The sequence below is a fragment of the Leptonychotes weddellii genome, chromosome 2 (genome assembly GCF_054177405.1).
Source record: "Leptonychotes weddellii isolate Sample4059 chromosome 2, ASM5417740v2, whole genome shotgun sequence".
Taxonomy (NCBI): domain Eukaryota; kingdom Metazoa; phylum Chordata; class Mammalia; order Carnivora; family Phocidae; genus Leptonychotes; species Leptonychotes weddellii.
In genome coordinates, this window is record NC_138370.1 from 139,604,943 (window position 1) to 139,626,462 (window position 21,520).

Genomic DNA, 21,520 nt, shown 5'->3' on the forward strand with positions numbered 1-21,520 from the left:
AAATGCTAAATCTGTATGCTGTGTCTATTAACAATAACCCTGAGACATATTTGATTTTAGGAAGTGCCAGCTGAGCCTCAGAGAAGTTTAGCAAGTCACCCCAAGTCACACAGCAGGTGCTAAAGCCAGAATTCTAACACGAAGTCTGTGTGATGCAAAAGCCATGCTCTCTCCAATTCACCATATGGTCTCCCTCAAGGGAAGGTCAGTACTTCAGCCTTGCGTGTCCCCTCCCTCCCCCTCCCAGCACTATTTCCTAATGCAAACTGGGGCCCTGCTTCCCTTCTCTGTTCACCCTAGTGAGAGAAGTACAATCGCGGTGCTGTGAACCCAAACGCAATTTGCACAATGCTGGCTTGCTGATGGCTTCTGAGGCTCCTGGCATGTGCCCGGGAGGTGGGGGGGGGGGGGTGTTTTGCAGGGTTTCCTCACTGCTGTGGTGACGGGCACAGCGGGCCCCAGAGCCAGGCTGGACAGCCTGATTTACCACAATTAGCAGTAACGGCCTGTGTGTTTGTACATATAAATATCAGCCTCCCACTGATAATCCACTTAGCCAACTTCAAAGGAGCCCTCCAGAGCCAGCTTGATGTCTTGGGTTTTATCACATTTATATCCTGCATTTCTTTAGCAGGGCTTGCCAATGATGCATCTTTAAAGCATTCCCAAGCTTAAGAGAAGGGCTCTGAGGAGCGTTTTGCCCCGGGCCAGCCCCACCAGCTTGCCTTCTGTGCATCCAGATACGGTGGCCCTGCTGCTAGGGAGGAGGATTCACTGACAGACGATGTGGGCACTGAAAGCAGGGCCTCAGAGCCAGCGATAATGATGCGAACACCGAGACTCTACATGTGTTTGCTGAAGATTTCAAACTCCCTTCTCTGATAAGAGAAGTTCCCTGGCTAGAAACCCAGGCGTATTTGTGAAGTTTCATGTCATGACTCATCTGTAACTCAGACAATTGCGTCGTGAATAATTGCAGCGTGTTTGCCCTACAGGGAGGTAATGGAAAACAACAGGAGAGAATAGCCTCCCTGCCTATTGGCCACGTAGTGAGGATCTCGAGGAGTCCAGCTCGTTATTTCCTGGGCTTTTCCACTCGGGGAGTAAACGCTCATCCTTAATCAGTGGTCCCTATCCTGGAGCATATCCAAAAGTTAGATGTGCAAACACAAGTAACTGAGGTTACAAATTCAGAGAAATGAGCCAAAATCCAAAAATCACTTTTTGCAAGAAGAGCAATGGACTTCATCCAAATCTGTTTTTAAAAAATCATAATCATGTCTTCTCATGCCAGCTACAAGTTGGGTTTCAGGCTCCATCCTCTATAACCACAATGCAAAAAGCGCTGCCAAGAGCGAGAGAAACAAAGAGGGAAAAGAGATGTCTGCCACGTTCACTCTCAGTCAAGTGACCTGTGGTCCCCCCCCCATGGCATTTTCTTGTCTTTCTCATTCCTTCTCTCCGAAGTATGATGGAAATCACTTTGGACTAGGTTCATCCCAATCGGATGCTTAGTCCATCTCTCTGAACCTCCGGCTCTTCTTCTATAAATGGGGATTAATAACACCTGACTTGCTGGCTTGCTTTACCAGGTTATTATAAAGACTAAGTTATAGTTTAGTCAAAAGTGCTTTAGAAACCACAGCCATTGGTTTTCATATCGACTCTTTTCCTGCAGACTCCTAAGATGTTTTATAAAGATTTTATTTATTATTTATTTGAGAGAGAGAGGGTGTGCATGAGGAGGGGGAGGGGCAGAGGGAAAGAGAGAGAGAATCCCAAGCAGACTCTGTGCTCAGCACAGAGCTAATGTAGGGCTCGATCTCACGTCCCCGAGATCATGACCTGAACTGAAATCAGAGTCGGACGGATGCTCAACCGCCTGTGGCACCAGGCGCCCCCCACTAAGATGTCTGAGATGACAGGGATGTCAGAGTAACTCCTTCAACTTCTACTTACTGAGAAGGTCAGGCCCAGAGGCCTTTGGACTTGCCCTTCATCACCTGCATATTGGAGAGGTGGATCTAAACTTAGGTTCAACGAAGGCCTGATGAAAGATCAAGGCTGTTTTAACTTGAACCAATATATACGGTGACGTAAAACAGAAAAAGACATCTGTTTGCAGCCACCGTCCTTAATGGGCTGCCACCCCTGTTCCCGCAAACAGAAGTGAAAAGCCTTGGGGCGCCTGGGTGGCTCAGTTGGTTAAGCAACTGCCTTCAGCTCAGGTCATGATCCTGGAGTCCCGGGATCGAGTCCCGCATCGGGCTCCCTGCTCGGCAGGGAGTCTGCTTCTCCCTCTGATCCTCCCCCTCTCATGCTCTCTGTCTCCCATTCTCTCTCTCAGATAAATAAATTAAAAAAAAAAATCTTTAAAAAAAAAAAAAGAAGTGAAAAGCCTTGAAGGGCAACTCAATAACCAAAGACAATGTGCTAAGCTAGAGAGTAAACAGAGCTTGGGCACTATTTCCAGAAGTGAGAGCACATTAGCCTTCTCAGAAAGCCAGAGAGCTAACTTCCCGATCGCCAAGGACTCAATGCATCCTGCCACCGAGCCACTGAATCTTGAATTTCACCCCACCCTGGCATGATTAAAGGCCACAGGAGACTCTCTCACAGTCCCCAAAGCCACTGACAACTTCCAGACTCAGATTCCCGAGGTTCGGTTAATTTCGGCTCTAAGTTAATTCTAACTGTGAAAATTACATGTCCTGCTTTTTCCCTGTGACAAATGTTGTACTCCGTCTCGTAACTCCAGCCCTGGCGATCCAAATGCTGGCCTACACTGGTGGCAGCTTCATAGAGGGCGTGTTTACCAGCATCTGCACCCCACCAGACGCTGTTTTGCTGTTTTGATCTCTCTGCGCTCCATCAGACATTCCAGTGATGGGTGGTGGCTGGAGTATTCTTACACAGGAGCATTTTATGGGACAGTCTGAGCTTGTAAACCTTTCTGCTCTTCCTGCACCAGATATTTAGCCACAGAAGACTGAAATGACACTTCCTTTTGATTGTCACCAAACTGGTGTGACTCCTAATGAGACAACCTCGGGTGTAGTCGCTTACAGTGCACCTGAACTCAAGATCACCAAGCTCCCAACTCCAGCACTTCGCTCATAAAGGGATATGCAAGGATCTGCCTAGCTTCTTCACAGACCTGCTCTGATCGTCCGATGTAGGTCCACGCTTTGCTCATTACACAAATGCAAAGAACGAACTAAAGTGAAAAACTACACAAAGGTCCACAAAACAAACGTGACCAGCCCAATGATTCTTGCAGCCTTGTAGTAAAAAGAAACCAGTCTTCATCTTCCACTTGGTACTACCAGGCAGAAAATGCATCTTCCTCATGCCACGACTTGCTTAGAAACTCCACGAAGCCCATTCCCACAGAGGCTCGTTGCAGTTCTCAAGTGTGGCCAGCAGATGACAGTGTTGGTCCAAGGACGTGCGTCCCGGGGTCCGTGGAGACAGAGACGCTGCTGGAAGCTCTGTGCTGGTGTCCCAAATCTTAACTTCCAATCTCTTCCTTTCTTGGATCGTACTTTTAGGTGTCGTGGTGACCTCAGTTCAGAGCCCACAGAATGGAAGCAGGAATAGGGAAACTGTTGCCGAAAACGCTTCACTGTCCTCGGGGCCCCAGGAGAATTCGGTGAGGGCCAGGCACCAGCACGGTCGCTGCGAGCGAGTCCGCCAGGGCAGCGGGGCCTCGGGAGCCCGCAAGACGGCGCTGCCACCCCAGGCCGCACAGGTTCAGAGGGTTGGGCAGGAGAAGCCACTCGAGAGGAGGTCGGGCATCCAGGGCTTTGTTTCCCCGACGCTCTCCCCACCCCGGGGATGGCGCCCACCCGCAGGAGGGAAACCACCTGGGCCGCGCCGGGTGGCGACCGCGACGCCGCAGCCCTGGCCGCGCAGCCTGATCTGTTCGCAGGCCGTTGTCACCCCTCGTAAACCCGCTCGGCGGGGGCCGCGACGGCCGGGCAGCCGGGAACCGCGGGCTGATTGGAAACGACTGTTCCCGTTGCTCAACAGCGTAGGGTCGTAAAACAAACAAACAGCCAGGGGCCGCCCGCGCGGCAGGGGACCTAGCGAGAGGCCTCAAACGTCGGCGGCTACCCCCCAAAAGCGCCCGGGACCTCTTACCCTCCGCCTTCCTCCGTTTGTCCCACGCTCAATCACGACGACGCCCCCAGCCCATCCCCAAACCCTTCACCCCGCCCCTCCCTCTCCCCCAGCGCCTCCCGAGCCACACACACCGTGCCTGCAGGCGTCTATCCGAGGTCTTGGGCCGCAGCAAAGGTGACAGGGTCGGTCGGCCCGGGGCTTTCGGGCTCAGCGCAGCGCTCCGAGCGCCAGAGGCAGGAGGAGAGCCCGGCGGCGCGCGCTCCGGGAGGCCACTAGAGGGCGCAGCAGCCCCGCGAATCTTACCCGGCTCGCCGGCTCGCTGGCCCGCCCGCCGCGGGCAGCTCAGGCTCCCGGTCCCCGACAGCGCAGCCCGGCCCGGCAGCTCGACCACCTTCGCCAGGGAGGTTCCGCACGGTCCCGCCTCCTGCCCCGCTGCCCCCACACGACCCCGCGCCAGCCGTTTCCCTTCCCGCCGCCCCCACGCCCGCGGCCGCTCTGTTACTCCAGGGTTGGTGACGACGACCGCCCGCTCGGTGGGAGTTTAGCGTCCCTATCGGCCGCACTCCCGGCCTCAGAGCTGCAGCGGCCGCGGCGCCCCAGGCACGAAGCTGGGCGTTTGCATTGTTTTCGGCGGAGACCTGAGAGGTGGCCGGGAGGGGTGGAGGGAGAGGGGCCGGGGGGTGGTTTAGGGTTACAGTCGCGCGCCAGCGCCTCCTATGGGCCCGAAAGCGACACGGCCGCGGGCAGCTGCTGGCGGAGAAGGCCTCGGGGAGCTGAGACTGCGACCCCTCGTCTTTAAAGAACCGGGCCTCCCCCTGCGCCCCCCTGCCCGATGCTCACTTCTACCCCGGCAGCCCAGCGCACACTCGCGCCCACAAGCGCCCCTCGCTTCCCTTTCTCGGGGAAGGGGAGAACTGCAGTTGGCTGGGAGGGGAGCGCCCCAAATTCGAGGTCCTCTTTAGCTACTCCAATCTATTTTTCCAACCAATTCCTGGCTCCCTGTTCAGTTTAAAACAAAAGGAAATGCCGCAGAGCCACTTCAGCAAAAGACATGCACCGGCAGAGCTCGGACTAGAGCTCAGTAGAGAAAAGCAATTTGCCCGGAGCCTGCATCCCGCGCGGGACCTCCCCGCCTCGCACCCCGACGGCTGATGCTGCGCGTGGGCCCCTCGAAGCCAGACTCAAGGGACGCTGAGAGCCGCACCTTTCAATCACCGAGCAGGCTTTAGCTTTTCCCCCAGAACTGCCACTCGTCCATCAGCAACATGTAACCCTGTCGCAGCTCCCCGGAGACCGGAGGGAGTCCCACCCGCTGGACTCTGCAGGAAGGCGCTGGCCACCACGTCCGCAGGACGCGTCCAGGCGCTGTGCGCCGCCCACGGCCGGTCCCCAGGAGGCACAAAACGGGCCCGCCTCGGCGCCAGACGCGTTTGCAGCTGGAAAGCCCGGCCCGTTGCCCCTCCCCCTGCACCCCTCCCCAGTCCGCGCCCCAAGAAGAAAGCAGACCTGGGGCCGGGAGCCGGGGTTCTGCTTCGAGTCCCTCTAGGTCCACCTAAGGACTGGTGCAAGGTCCGAGGGTCAGCTACCCGTTCCTTCCCGCTGCCTACCCCCTCACCTCCTCTTTCTGCCTTCCCCCTCCCCCACCCTCCCGCTGTGGGGACTCACCCAAGCTACACTAGGGTCAAACCAAAAACAAGACTGTGTAAGAGCCTCGAAGCAGGGACTGACCAGGGTGTCAAAGCGAGGATGGACGGGCCCTCGCCTGTCGGCCTGTCCGGGAGCAGAGGAAGGGCCCCTTTATCATGGGAGAGTGGAAAGAGGGCAAGCAAGAGGGAAGGAGGAAACCAAGAGGAAAGGAAAACAGGGAAGAGAAGCAAAGCAGAAGCGCCAGGGTCCGAGTGGGTCAGGGGCGGGTAAAGGGTGGGGGGTGTTAAAACCAGAGCCACCAGGGCTGCGGATGAGGTGCGCAAGCCGGGAGTGCCTTTGCCTGCCCTCCAGCAGCCCGGACGCTCGCTGGGCTCCGGGGTGTTAGTCCCGGCAGCTGTGAGGCTGACTGTCCTGCCCGTATGCCCCAGATGTCTCTCTGCTCTAAAAAGCTGCTTAGTTCTGGTCGCGAGCGACTGCGGCAAGCCAAGTCGGTCCAAAACGTTGAGCAATTCGGCTGCGGAGCCAAAAAGCCATTTCCCACACGGCGCAGCCCGGGGCTTTTCCAGGCAGCTGGGCCGGGCTCGGGGCAGTCCGGACCTGATAAAGGCCATCCACGCTCCCTCTCCAGCCCGGGTTTGCCTCTCACCCTGGCAGATGGAGTGAGTGGCAAGTTCTTCCAGGCACTCGTTCTGCAATCCTGAGGTCTTAGCAGGGCTAGGGAAGCAGAGAGAGGGACGGGCGCTCCGGCTGCTGGAAAGACGCACAGCCAACAGACAGACAGCCCAACACTTCTTCCCGTCGGAGACGCTTGGCCAGGACACTGGCAGCTCCCGCACACCTGGCCAGGCGGTCGGGTTCCTGGCCCTTAGGGCTGTCGTACTCGGGTCCCTCTGGCTCTGAGCTGGCTGCGACCCTTTCCCAACAGAACCGCTGATCCCATTTGTTTCCGAGCCAAGTGGACGCCGCCCGTTCCCCGGGCAGTGCCGGGATGGGGATAGACGAAGGAGGAAGGAGGGGCGCGAGGAGACTGCTCCGAAGCAGGCAGGGAGGCCGGCGCAAAGAGTGAAAGAGGCACTAGAGAGGATGAAGCAGAGCAGGGCGAGCGCAGGCGGCGAGTGCCACGCATCCCCGCGAGGAAAGGGACACGCAAGGCGGGGTGGGGTCTTGAGCTCAGGTGCCCGGAGGGAGGTGGTGAGGTCGGTTCGCCTACCATCTTTCTCTTACCTGGGAACCAAGTTTCTCCGTTCTGAGTCGTCCCTAACTTCCCCAAGAGAAGTTCTGCACTTTTCTGGCGATCTTCCTTCTTTCCTTCCTGTGGCCGGGACTGGGCAGCAGTAGAGCCCCGGGCTTTGCAAAAAAAAAAAAGAAACGATTCCACCGAGGAAAGGGGGAGCGCGGAGACGAGTGGGGGTGGGGACACAGCGCACAATGAGGGCCCCTTGGAGCGCAGGACGAAATTCCTCAAATCCCACTTGCTGGAATGGGAGGCGACGGCGACTTCTTCACTCGGGGCCAAATGTGTTTGTCATTACTCCAGACCGCCTGCCCGCCCGCGCCGCCTTCGCCCCCGCACTAGGGCGCGCAACCCCAGCGCACTGCGGGACTGGCGCCCGCTCTCCCTCTCACTTCACTGATCCCGCAAACCGCTGGGGAGTCCCCCAAACCCTCGCCCACGTCCGCGCCCCCTCTGCTCGTCTTGCAGCAGCCACGGTTGTGCTGTGTCTGGCCCCCGCTCGCACCGGGCGCTCTGCGCGGTCCAGTAATTACGCGCCCTCGGCCGGCGCCATGTGCCCCCGGCTGGCACCCAAGGTCCGGCCCTCTCCAGCCGAGCCCTTCACGCCTCCCCTCCTCGCAACCCCTTCCGCGCCCCACTCGGCGCTCTTCTCCCTCCACCTCCCCCAGCCGCGCTCCACACCAGCGGCTGCAGCGCTGTCCCGCCAAACCGCGGGCGAGGAATGAAAATACTCATTAAAAACCTGTCGCCTTCCAGGACCTACTGCCAAGAAGAGGGCAAACACCTCTGCCCCCACTCCCAGCATTACTTGGTGCTCGTCCCGGTATACACGAATACCACCCCCAACCCCAAAAGAAACCTCAAAAATGTAAGCCTAAACAATTTCTTTGGGAGGCTACAGAGTTGTTAGAAAAACACTGCTTTTAAAAATAGGTCTGGAAAATGTGTGGTTTTTTTTTAATCCCTAGCCTTTCTAACTCTATGGTTATCTTTCTTCCAAGTGAAGTTTATTCAAAATAAATGACTCTCTGGACACACAGCTGGAATTCAACTCCATTTTTTTCCTCATCGCCCAAAGTTTGAGTGAAATTACTTCTTTTCTAGCCCAAGGGGCCTGATCAGGGACTTCTCTTAGAAACAAAAATCATTTTTTTTTCTCCTTTCTTACCTTCTCCTCCTATGTCAATTCGTAATGAAAATCCTACATAGGGAGTAAAAAGTGTCCACGGTTTCCAGTCCTCTCCTGTAGTCCCCTCCTCTGTTTTTCTCCCTCTAGCTCCAACTGTAATGGGCTCAAAAACCGCGTTTTGTAATTGATTCAACGTTATAGTCCATCCTTCTAAAACTAATCATTTGCTCTAAGTAAATAGCTGTCAGGAAATGAAGCGCCCCCCCCCCTTGGCCTCTTCAAAATAAAAGTTTCTCTCGAACTCCGTGCTCTCTGAATCTCCACACGTCCAGATTGCGCCTTCGCTTTTTGCTCTTATGCAATCAGGGGGTCCAGCCCCAACCCCCAGACTTCGACAACAACTGGGGGGCGGGGAGAAGCATACCAGATGGGGTGGGGGTGGTGGAAGGGGGAGGTGCTGATGTTCTGCCGGGAAAGAGGTTCGTGAAAATACAAATTGCCCATCATTTCCAGAATGAGTTTGCCTCCTGATATAGGGGGGATATTTTCCTACGCTGCTATACTGCTTTGCATTCTCTTTGAAAGAAAGAAAAAGAACTCGTGAAATTGCAGTTAATGCCCAGAAAGATTATACATCTGGAATCGAGAATGTCTCTTCCGTAGAAATTCCTAGCCCAACTAGACAGGGGGCTGTCCGGAGAGGTCTCCAAGCAGTTGCGTCTTTACAACTTGGGGTCTTTTAGGGAAAGTGCCGGGTAGTTGCTAATCCTTTAATGGGATTAAGCAAACTGTTGAGTCCAATATGAAGATGATGGTCTTTGTTTTTGGTTTTGTTTTGTTTTGCTTTGAAAATGGGTTTGAAAGACGGTACAAAGAATCGAGGGTCTGCGTAGGTTTGGAACGTTCTCCGACAGAACGACCTTTACTCCCCTGGAGCCACTTATCTTGTCGTGTCTTTGTTTTCGGGGTAATCTGGGCGAGGTTGCCCTGGCTTCTATCACGCACACAAAAAGGCTCAGGCTTGGGCGTTTGAAGAATCGTCTACAACAAACCTGCCACCCCCGCGTTCAGGGGAGGTTCACCTCCGCGCGCTCCTTCCCGCCGCGAGGGACGAACCTTATCGATGCCCTGGGGCTGAGCGGAGCCCCAAATCCTCTGCCCCAAGCGCCCGGCAAGAGACTCTACCGGGAGAGAACGATTCTGCTCGCGAAGGAAAGGGGGCGCTGACGCTCCAGGAACCAGAAGAGGCCGAGTGGGGCTTCCAAGTGACGGAGGGGGAGGGGAGCGCGTTCACCTTCCCCGCCTTCTCTAATTTTGAGTTCTGCTGTTGGATGGAAGGGGTCATTTTTTTTATCTCCACCCCCACTCCACCTCCACACTCTCAGAAGGGCTACGGCGTCCAGGTTGAGCCTGGAACGTCGGACAGTCATCAACTTTCTCCTTCATCCGGAGGGTGGACAAGAAAACAGAGGGCAGGAGAGGGTCACAGAAAGGTGTGGGGTCCTGGGCTGCACTGGGATGGGCTCCTGGGGTGTCAGTCTCGGGGAGACGCCTGGGGCTGGGCTAGGCGCCCCATTCCCCCAGCTCTTCTGCGCGCCCGCCTCTCGTGCATCTTCAGTTCGGGTGATTGCCCTGCTCACTATTACTTCCACATGTTCCTTCAGGAAATCATTGAAGGCAAATATATGAACAGCCCCTTGTTCGGAATGCTAACAGGATACCGTAATGTTTGTAGATAATGAACCGGGACGCGCGACCCCCCAAAAAATCAGCGTGCGGAATAATAGGAGAAGGCGGGTGCTGGCTTTCATGCTATTAATAAAGAAAACTTGAGATCTAAGTTTTTATATCAAATACCCTAAAGAGTAGGAGGCAAGGTAGGGAGCCTACCCAGGAAGGCCTGCTTTGCTCTGGGAAGCTACCAGCCCCGTCGCGCCGGGGTCTGCAGAACCCTGGGCTCTCCGCCCACAAATGGTAACTTCACAGTTCATTTCAGATATGCTTAAGGTGGCCCGAAAAGCGGGCTGGGCGGGGGTGTCTTCGGGTCGTAACTCCTCGTGAGTTTGAAGCATGGGGAATGGATGAGCAAGTGAGCACCCAGTTGTCCTTCTGGTAGTAATTACCTGCCTAATTTGAATGATGCTTTTGTTATGATCATTAACAAACATTTGCTAAAGGTTTCCATGTGTGACATTCCAGAAGGTTTAAAGGACTGGGATGCTGACTCCCGGGATAGCGCACCGGTGGGGGGTGGCGCAGGGAAGCAAATGGTTGGGGTGGGGGGATGATTTCGCCGAGTCAGGGCCGAGCAAAGATGGAGAGAGGTCAACATCTGCCTCCCCTGCAAAAGCAAAATAAACCCAGTGCTCGGGAGCAACTTCGGGCCTGGAGGCCCTCGAAAAGAGGCGGTTCGTGCCTTAAAACCGGTCCGGCCCCCGCAGCCACCACCCACCCGCGCCTCCCACGGCTCATAGGCGGGTTTGAATCTTGCCGTCCCCCTCCGCCGCCTTTCCGAGCCTTCGGGAGAGGACTGGTCTGCCGCGTAGTCAGTCCGGGAGGCGGCGGAGGGAAGGAATGGAAGGGGGGAGGCTAGCCGCGCTGCGCTCTTCCCCCTGTTGTTCTAAGATCTTTCCAGATTGCTCCTTGGGCTCCCGGGGTCCTGGGTGGTCCTGGAGCCGCCGCGGGCAAGAAGCGCCGCTGGCCAAGGCGGACTGCGAGGTCCTTTCTCCTCTCCCCGGGCTCCGACCCCTGGCACCGCGGGGGACCAGGCCACCCGGTGCGCGCCGAGGGGTGACTTTCGCCGACGTGGGCAGCTGGGCGAAGGTCCCAGCCCAAACCGGGTTTTTATTTTAACCTCTTGTGTTTTTCCCTTGAGGAATCATCATGAGGTTAAAAATGAGGCTTTTCTCCCCAAACCGCGAGTCGGGGGGCGGGGGCCTGCGGCCCTCTGGGAAGGAGGCCTGACTCTCGAGTTGAGCTGGGCCGAGAAGTTGGGGAAAGCCGTCGGGGGCACGGCCGTTCTGGCGTGGCGTCGCTCGTCCAGGCCCGCCGGCGACATAAAATTGGGTGCGAGTGTATAAAAGAGATTAAGTAGAGCCAGCCATCAAAAAAGGGCCTCGCAGACTACGCACAACCAAACCAAAATGGTCCCTGAAAACAAAACAGAATCTCCCCCGCCCTGCTCCCGGGCTCGCGCCCGCGGCCCTCTCCTCCGTAACCTCCGCAGCAGCTCTGGGCCGCACACCTTTGGCTTTCGTGGGCGTTCCCCGCTGAGCTGGGTTTTTGTTTCCTCTCTCTACTCCCCTGCTCTACAGCTCCACCCCAGTCCTGCTTTCCTTAGAGAATCCAGAAGGTCCTTTTGCTTTAGAAGACTTAGCCTTGTAGCCGTTATCAAGGCTGTTCGTTGTGCAAATCACAGTTAAACAAACGTGATTTTTTTTTCTCCCCAAATGAGATTGATGGGATGGGGGCACAGTTCTAGGTTCGCAAGTTGAAAATGCAACCCGTTTGGGGGTTTGCAAAAGAAAACGGCGCTAACTACCCCTTTCTCCCTCCACCACTTCAATACTTGCCTGAGCCTGGAAAAGCCACCTCCCTGGGCCCGGCAAAGGAACTTCTTAGGGAAGGCTCGGAGGAGGCGTGTGGATGTGGCGCACAGATGCGGGGTCTCCGCGGGGAGAGCAGAGAGGACTCCGCCCTTGCCTCGGGTCTGCCCCAGCAGAGGCTTGGAAGCTTGCTCCGAGCCTCTTTGCACGCTCAGGAGGCAGAGAGGCCCAAGTCTTGAAAAAGGAGGAGGAAGAGTGCTCCAGAAGGGTCCAGACTAGCGTGTGTAACTTGGGATGTCAGTTCTCTGTCCAGGGATCCCCGCGCCCCTCCTCTCCTTGGCGGTTGCTGGCTAGCTACGGGTGCAGCCTTTCTTCTGGGTTCCTTGGGTCTTTCTCTCTAGGGATTTGGGTCTAGGGAGAAGTAGACAGCAGTTCCCTGTGGCTGGCGACCAGCTGCAAAGGCTCCTATGGTCCCTAACCCGGCAGCCTGCTTACAGACCACACAGAGGACCAGAGACTGGGAGCTCTGTTTGTGGCCCAGCCCAGCCCAGCCCAGGTGGGCCTACACTCCTCAGAGTTGAGAAAGATGTGGCAGGAGAGAACCCCTTCTGAATCTGGATTTTAGGATACCGTTTTCCTAGGGAGAGAGCCCCACTTCCTCCATCTCCGGGTATTTTTTTGAGGCCTCCTATCCCCCCCTTTCCCTCTCTTTAGGATTTAGCTTTTAGTTACTTTTAATTTGAAAACCTATGTGAGGGGAGGGAGAGGGAATGAAGAGATTGGGAGGTCTGCTCTTTATTAGGGGCCTGAGCGTCCAGCTTTCCAACACACAGCTGTGCTTGGGAGGGCTGGCTGCGCTTAGGTCAGCCTGACTGAAGAAAGGGCCTTGTCCTCTGGAAGTCCCAGGAGTACAGCAAGGCTCTGTGATGTTTAAAAAAAAAAAAAAAAAAAAAAATCCAGCAGAGGCGTTGTGGAGAGCCACTGGGACCTGCGTCCCATGATTACATTAAGTATACTACCTAAGTTTGAATATGGCCCCCATTATTTAGTGAGTGTATTATTTAATCCCCAAGGCAACCCTGTGGGTTGTGCATGATTACCCCCATTTAGTAGATGAGCAAACAAAGCGAGAGGGGGTGAGCAATTTGCATAGAGCAGTGCCTCAATCTGCCTAACCCCGTCCTGGCTCCAGGTACGGCCTGATGTGGTCAAGACAGGTCGTGTTTCTGAGGCTCCGTTTCCCCACGTACATGAATGGGTGCAGTGTCTGCCTTATGTCCCTGGATCATTGTGAAGATCAAGTGAGATGAGGTCTATGAAACCCAAGAAAGAGCTAAATAAATGTGATCCTTCTCTCGCATCTTCAGGACTTTCCACGCACATCATCGCTATCACACTCAGCTCCAGTGCCCTTGCATTGGTCTCACAAGCTGGGGGAAAGCCAGTCCAGTTTACTATTTCATATTCTCAGTCAAGGATGGGGTGGAGGGTTGTCTTGATTTTCAGCTATTACTCCCCAATGTCTCAGGCCCTCCTAAGAAAATGAGCCCGAGGGGAGAGGGCAGGAGGAGGCAGAGCCAGGAGGGATAAAGAGAGGGACTGAAAATGAGAAGACCAGGCCTGGCTTCACCAGCCAGAGGGGCTGCTGGAGAGCCAGGAAGAAGGCAGGTGGGGGCCTCAGCGTGGGGAACTTGGGGCAAGGATCAGTGAGGGAACCCCTTGGCTGTTTTGTGGGGCTGTGACAGGATGCACCTGGTGGGGCAAGGTGTCCCCATGCATGCACCTCACGCATGGCTTCCCTCCCCCACCAGCCTCCCCCCACAACCTTGGTTTTGGAAGAGTTTCTTTTTCCATTTTTTAATTCATCAAAAACTCACGGTATGTGCCAATCAGAGTTTCTTCTCGGCTTTGGAGAGTCAATTCACTGAGTCAAGAAACATTCATTGAGCATCTGCCTGTGTCTGGCTCTAGGTTAGGCATTAGTGATATGGTAGTAAGCAGAATGGATATGGTCCTTGCCTTCAGGGAGGTTGCTAGAATATTCTTGTCTGGCCACCAAAGTTTCCCCCATTGCAGCCTCACTGCTGAGTATTGAGAGGGCACCCATTGGGACAACACTCATTGCTTCATGAGACTCTTATGAAGATGGCTAGAGAAGGCAGACCGGGCATAGTCCTGAATCATGGGCCACACAACCTTCCCAAACTCTCCAGAATGTGTACAACTGGGAACTCCAGCCTGGGCTGGGAGAAGCTCCAATTCAATACAATATATTCTTCCTGAGCCAAAGATGCCCAAGACTCTGTGCCAAGTGGTAAGGATACAGCCCTGCCTGCAGAGAGTTTGTAGACTGGTTGAACAAACAATCAATGAAACATACAGTTGCACTATAGTGCTGTACTCAAATTTGAGAGGCGCACAGTGATGAGGAGCCTAGCCCAACTTGGGGGCCAGACGGGACTTCTTAGAGGGAAGGGACATCTTCTCTTTGAACCTAAGAGAAATAATAGTCTAGCTGGAGAGGAATCTCTTATGCAGGGACTTGGGGGTGAGAGAGAGCACAAGGTCATCAGAGGAAGTGAAAAAAATTTGGAATGGCTGGAACTTGGAAAGGACCAGATGGGGAGGAGCAAGAAGGAGGCCAGGCCCTGTAGAGTCTGGACTTGATTCTAGGGAAGTACCAGAATTGGTTTAAGGAAGGACAAGACTGGAGCAGAGTTGAATCTTAGGCCAGATCAGACTGAAGGATGCCAGGAGGCAGGGAGGCCACCGCTGTAATCTGGCTGGAGAGGATGCTTCCCTGGCCCCAGGGTTCACAGCAGGGGGTTTGGAGAAAGTGAATCAGAAGGGGAAAGTAGAATGCACATCCTTCTCGGCTGAATGTGAGCCCTAAGGGAGAGTAGAGTCTTAGCCTGTGCTGTTCCTCAGTTGGGGAACAAAAGGAACAAAAGGAACACAAATTTGGGAAGGAAAATGAAATGATGAGCCCACTCCTAAACATGATGCATTTGAAAAAGCTCTGGAAGGCAAGAGTCAAATGAAGAAAAAATCCAGAACAGAATTGCGGGTGACTCCAGCATTTTCCGGTGGGCAGAGAAGAGGCTGAGAAAGGACCGCCATGAATCATCTTTATCTCCTGAATATTCAACTGTCATCTCTGAATCTATACAGGGGAGTGTATGGGAGTTGGTTGAATTTAAAGAGCCGCCTACACTTACCTAAGTTCAGCGTTATAAATGGTAGCTAGACATATCTGGTAGTTTTGTATTTGAGTAGTGATCAACGTTCTATGAAGACGTGAGAACTTTAATTATTAGATGGCTGGCGATACTAGATTATGGTTTCTGTCATTCATACCCTTAAAAATACGTTTGCATCCACATTTGGATTCAAATCACCCAAAGACCCAAGTAGGGTTGAAGCCAGATCCTTGTCTAAGGATACTCAAGTACTAGCTCTCTATCCCTCACCCCCAGCCCTCACCATGCACTGGAAAGATTGAGGCAGGGCTTACTCTCGGGGAACCAAAAAAAAAAAAAAAATGTATTATTTCAGTGACAAAGATTGCATCTTGTCCACTAGTAATCATTCTCCCTTCCTTCTCTGTAATTGAGCCTCTGATTTTTTTTTTGCTTCCTGGGACAAAACCTTTCTATCTCTGTTGCAGCTAGATGTGGTCATGAAGAAAAGTCCTGGCCAATGGGATATAAGCAGAAGTTTTGGTTGCAATTGCCAACAAGTGTCCCTAATAGTAAGGGGCACATCCTTCTCAATCTGGTCTTTTTGCTGAATGGAAAGCAGACGTATGACTGGCGCTTCAGCAGACATCTTAGACTATGAGGCAACCTTGAAAGTGGAAACCATACACTATGGTGCAATAAATGGAAGATCCCTGACCTGTGAAGCTTCAAACAGACCCTGAGAGACTACCTATTATCTTCTTGAAAATGTAGGAAAAACAAAATTCTATCTCATTAAGACTCTTATGTTGGATTTTTCTGTTACTGGCAGCCCAGCTAAAATCAGAAAGCGTTTGTTCATTCTAACTACAAACACAATCACCTTTGCCCCAAAATGAAAACTGTCTGGGGATAGAAGGGCTGAAACACATACACAGATGCATGACATCCCCAGTAAGCCTACCAAGGCTTGGATGTCCCCCTGCCGATGTACTCACATTAACAGTAACCCTGTGGGATCTAAGCATGTGTGTGTGTGTGTGTGTGTGTGTTTTACAACACTCAATTCAGGCATGCTGCTTATTCAACTTAATTTGTCTTTGAATAGTCAGTAATGGAAAAGGGACTCTGACAGAGAAAAAGAAAGTATGAATTAGTTTGCTCTCCCCCATCCTTTCACCTGGTCTCCTATTTTCGTTCTTCATTACGTTCTCGTTCTTCCCTTCATCATATTCTTACAGTCTGCACACTTCTGGCCGTCTCTCGTTGCTGCTTCCAGATCCTCAACCTACGCACAACCTTGTTTGATTCTTAGGACTTTAAAGATACGCTTTCAGAAAGGTAAACTTCATGCCCATATCTTGAGGTAATAGAACAATCCTGCAGGTAAACCTTCACAGATTTTAGGCCAGCTTCACCAGGCCCTCGGCAGAGAGATGATACCCATGAGGCAAGGAGATGCTGGTTTCTGATTGCTTCAGGAATTTAATGAGAGAACTTGAGTTTCTTCTCTCCCTGCCCAACATCTATAGCTGCAGACATGTCGTGGCCTCTGGGTGCTAATCTTGACCCAGCTATCACTGAGTCTTTAAGCATATACTCCTTCTGCTCATAATTTGAGTGAAGCCCTAAAATAGGAAGCAAAATCAGCTTTCATCTGTGGCCTATCTCCTTAGCGTTTACCCCGCTGGATTCTATTGGTCAGTTGACAAATGTTTATTCGACACCCCCTGTGCCAAGCGTTGTGCGAGACTCGGGGATGCTGTGGTAGAGAAACAAACAAGACCTCTGCACTATGGAGCTCAGCTTCGGGGCGGGGGTGGGGGGGTGGGGGGGAGGAGACAAACGGAAAACAAACCCAGACCCTGATTAAATGGCAGACGTGACAAGAGCCCGTCTGTCATCTAGTGATGCGGGAGGCTACTACAGGAAGCCAGAGCTGCTCCAAATCCTCAAGGAATCTTCCCCCAGGAGGTGATATTTAAAGCTGCGTGCAATTCTGAGGAAAGTAGCTATATTTTGCTATGATTTTTAAGTCATTCAAAAAGTTAGGTACCACGAGAAGTATGTGTTTGGGGCTGTTGCAAAGGTAGCAAAGCATACACTCCTGTTTCTAGAAATGATAGTTTCTAGTGCCCCCCAAAGGAACTGTAATTTGCTGATACCGAATCACGGAATGATTGAACACACTCATCTAAGGAATTGTCCTTGTTCAAAGGAGACACTTGGGCTCCCTTGAGATTGCCTATCATGAAATTTGAATATAACTGAGACTCAGGCCAATGCCAGATCTGGTTCTTCTGTCATCCTTGGGGTGGAGCAGTCTTGTGGAGATAAGGGGAAGGTGTGCTCTCACCCAGCTCATGAGCTAATGTTTCACAGGCTGACAATGACAGAATGATTGCCTTGGATTAAAGCACGTTTTCAATGATCCACCGGGCACAAATAGCCTATTAAGAGTTTGCACTACTTAAAAAAAAAAAAAAAAAAAAGAGCTTGCACTACAAAATAAAGAACCCACGGCCCTTCAAGGATTCCACAAGACGCTCCAAGTTCCTTATGGTGCGTGCATTTGGTTAATTATCGTAGTGCTCCCTAAGTGTATTTATGCAATGACTTCACTGCCTGGTAGATAGATGTCTAAACTGCTAACTCCGATTAAAGAAGAGAAAAAACCCTGAGCGGTCCTTGAGTTCTCCCTCTGCCCCGCTGTGACTTTGAACCACCAGAGGGCGCAAGAGGCCAGCTCAGAATCTAAGTCCACTCATCAAGTCTACGTTAGCGTGTAAAAAGAAGCCGAGTGTTCCCAAACGTTCTGGAGGGGAGCCAGGTTAGGGTCTCTCCCTTCCCAAAGATCCCCAGTCATCCCTAGAAACTGGTTCAGTTCCAGTCCAGCCCTCGACAAGCTTGAGGCTCGTCTTGAAGATCTGACCCTGTCTGAAGACATCCTCAGAACACTAAGGTTTGGGTGTCAGTGCAGGGCGGGAGGGGAGGAGGGCTCATGATGTAATTGCGAACGAAGATGCTAAGGAGATACAGCCAGTTACCATCCCCTACCAGATGTCAGGCTCTGTGCTGGGGAGAGTCACCATGAAAAGGTCGGTGAGAGGTGAGAACATAAAGGTATAAATAGAAAGCTGCGAAAGCACAGAATCAGGGCACTTTACTGAACCTCAGAGGTTGAGAAAGACTTTCTGGGGGCACTGTCTGAGCTAAGACCTGAAGACTGAGTAGAATAACCCTGGAAGAAAGATGAGAGATGTGTTACCTGCAGAGGGAACGGTTTAAGCAAAGGCACAGAGGCCAGAGTGGAGAGAAGGGAGGCCATGCTGTCCACCAGGGTCAGGGGTGGGGAGCCCTTCCTCTGTGGGCTACTCTAGTGCAGATTTGAAGGCTCCCCAGGGACTTAAAAGAGCTAACTCAGGACCTGAACTTAAGACCAACTCAAATTAAAATGTCTAGCTTTGGCTCCCATAACAAATAGCAGTGTTTTGTAACATCGAGTCGGCGTTGATGACTGGAATTCTCAAACATTAAAACAAAATTTTACCTGTCGGTAAGGAAAATCATAGTACATTTTGCATGTATTACCACAAAATCAGTATTTTGACAGACTGACCTGCACTGTGGAGCTATAAGATTGAATTTTCTGAGGTTCTCCTATGGAATTAGCGCTCTCAAATGGGCAGGCATCATGGAAAATATTTCTTTCTTTTTTTAAGATTTTATTTATTTATTTGACAGAGGGAGACACAGCGAGAGAGGGAACACAAGCAGGGGGAGTGGGAGAGGGAGAAGCAGGCTTCCCGCGGAGCAGGGAGCCCGATGCGGGGCTCGATCCCAGGACCCTGAGATCATGACCTGAGCCGAAGGCAGACGCTTAACGACTGAGCCACCCAGGCGCCCCAAAATATTTCTTATCAAATGATTTTTCCATGGCAGCCCTGTGAAAAACCTGATATTATTACTGTTGGTAAGCCCTATTATTCTACTTGGGAACAGTAAGGCCAATTGAACCAGAGTGATTTACCCAACTGAAACACTCATGCTTTTATGGTTAGGTCATGTTATTACAGACAGAGGTAACACTTGACTGACATATGCTCACATCTTTCAGAAGAATTTTAATAATTGAGATCCAATACCAATTTCTGTTTTAGTTGAATTCAGGCAAGATTATGATGACTTCCAGTCTTTGCATTTAATTATCTACTACAAACCCATCTTTTGCTAAATAAGGGTGCAAAGGCATGATTTGTAAAAACACACAAAAGTAAATTTAAGCTGTGTTTCAGTACTCGTGATAATTAGAGACACACGAGACTCACACATGCAAAAGGTAAAGAATAACTTACATAAATTCTGTCAAAGATCCATGTGAGTCATCTGAATTTTGTGGTGACAGACTCTGGCGTGCATTTGACAGCTCTGGCACATATAACTGCCGTTTCTGTAGGTCCCAAACCGGGTAAGCATCAGTGATTCATATGGTGTAACTAATACCGAGCCTACTGAACGACCCTCTTATTGCAGGTAAAAATTCATATTATACATTTATTCTACACACTTAAAAAATGACTTGTCTGGGGTGCCTGGGTGGTTCAGATGGTTAAGTGTCTGACCTTGGCTCAGGTCATGATCTCAGGGTCCTGGGATCGAGCTCCTGCTGAGCGTGGAGTCTGCTTCTCTCTTTCCCTTTGGCCCTCCCCCTGCTCATGAGTGCGCTCTCTCTTTCTTTCTCTCTCAGATAAATAAATAAACAAAATATTTTTAACAATGATTTGTCTATAGTTATGTAGTTGGATCTTTAAGTTTTGTCCTGGCATTTAAATTAGATTCAGTGTATTTCCAAATAAAAGACAATTTGAAACTATAGACTCACACTTCAATAGTGGTTATCTTATCTGCCTATCTGTGTACTGTCTGCTTTCCCTCAAGCCACCAATAAAACCTGAGAAAGTGGAATTTGCCGGTCAAGAGTTCCCTGCCTCCACCCCACCTGGATGACTGAGGAAGAGCTTGTCTGATGGATGTTGCTTAATACTTACTTGGTCTTTGAGCACAGAGACTTCCAAGATGCTTGGTTGGAATGCACAGCCCTCTCCCTGACCATTTTAAAGTTTCATTCTAAAGCTGTGTGGCAAATAGCTCATCCTCATACCACCAGCACTTCCCACCATCCAGGGGATAAAGGCCAGCCGTGTCTACATGTTACCCAAAGGACAGATGAAAAACGTTTCAATTATTCTGATACTTTCGAATCCAGACAGACCACTGGAAGTACAGGTCATTTTCCATGAGTTAATACTCCCATGCCATTTTACACCTTCCAAACGTATTTCTGGATATGTGAGTTCATCCAAAATCCCTCACAGCCATGAGCGAAAGGACAGTGACACACACTGAATAGGAGAGGTTCTGATTAATACAAGCCATCATGCTCAGGTTGGGGCGGGGGGACCGGGCATCCTTCTGGCTTCCAGCAATGGTCTCCCCACCACCATCATTCTCTTTGCAGTTAGAAATAGTTTATGTGGGGGGCACCTGGGTGGCTCAGTCGTTAAGCGTCTGCTTTCGGCTCAGGTCATGGTCCCAGGGTCCTGGGATTGAGCCCCGCATCGGGCTCCCTGCTTAGTGGGAAGCCTGCTTCTCCCTCTTCCACTCCCCCCTGCTTGTGTCCCTTCTCTCGCTGTGTCTCTTTGTCAAATAAATAAATAAGATCTTAAAAAAAAAAAAAAAGAAATAGTTTATGTGGATATAATGGGGATAGAGTTCCTAATCAAGGAATTCAGAAGTAAAATATGTTTTTCCTCCTGTAATCTGAGCAGGGTAGGTTTTCATGTTCCTGTTCCTTTTTGTTTTTTCTTTCAAAGATTTTATTTATTTATTTATTTGAGAGAGAGAGAGAGAAACAGCATGAGAGGGGAGAGGGTCAGAGGGAGGAGCAGGCTCCCCGCTGAGCTGGGAGCCTGATGTGGGACTCGATCCCAGGACTCTGGATCGTGACCTGAGCCAAAGGCAGTCACTTAACCGACTGAGCCACCCAGGCGCCCCCTGTACCTTTTTTTCTAGTATTATTGTTCACACTATATAAATGCCGCAAAATTCAAAAGGCGTATTGAATTCCTTCTATGTGCAAGGCTGGGTGCTAGGTAGCCAGGAAGAGACACCATAGAAATTACAAGAAATAGAGAGCTACTTCCCAGAAGTTTACAATCTATTTATTTTTTTTTCTTAAAGATTTTATTTATTTATTTGAGAGAGAGAATGAGAGAGAGAGCATGAGAGGGGTGAGGGTCAGAGGGAGAAGCAGACTCCCCGCTGAGCAGGGAGCCCGATGCGGGACTCGATCCTAGGACTCCAGGATCATGACCTGAGCCGAAGGCAGTCGCTTAACCAACTGAGCCACCCAGGCGCCCCGACAATCTATTTATTAAGAAACAAACATTAGCATATGAACAAATGCAGCCCACCAGTCACTCAGTTCCTGGGGATAGGGCTTGACATGGTGGGAGCAAGGGGGTTTTTGTAGGAAGCAGTATTTAGGCTGTCACCAGGTCAGGATTCAACTGATCCATTTCAAGCTACTTCTCTAAACCTGCTCTTGTCCTGTATTCTCTCACTTGTTGATTTCGCAGTCCCAAGGGTCCCTCCAGCGTGG

General features: G+C 51.7%; 1 protein-coding gene across 7 annotated transcripts in view; it reads right to left on the minus strand.

Moving 5' to 3' along the window:
- Window positions 1–21,520, minus strand: part of PDGFRA (platelet derived growth factor receptor alpha) — a 115,325-nt gene that overhangs the window by 36,335 nt on the left and 57,470 nt on the right. The window contains exons 1-2 of one of the 7 annotated variants that reach the window (XM_031018378.2): window positions 8,175–8,365; window positions 6,997–7,119 (exon numbers count right to left, since the gene is read on the minus strand). The exons of 2 other annotated variants lie outside the window; for them this stretch is intronic. The gene's annotated coding sequence lies outside the window, so the exon portion shown is untranslated. Of the gene's footprint in view, window positions 1–4,256; window positions 4,276–5,329; window positions 5,461–6,418; window positions 6,643–6,996; window positions 7,120–8,174; window positions 8,366–21,520 lie in introns of those variants that run through there. 4 more of the 7 variants (XM_006747506.3, XM_081812371.1, XM_031018379.2 and 1 more) reach the window with 4 other exon arrangements.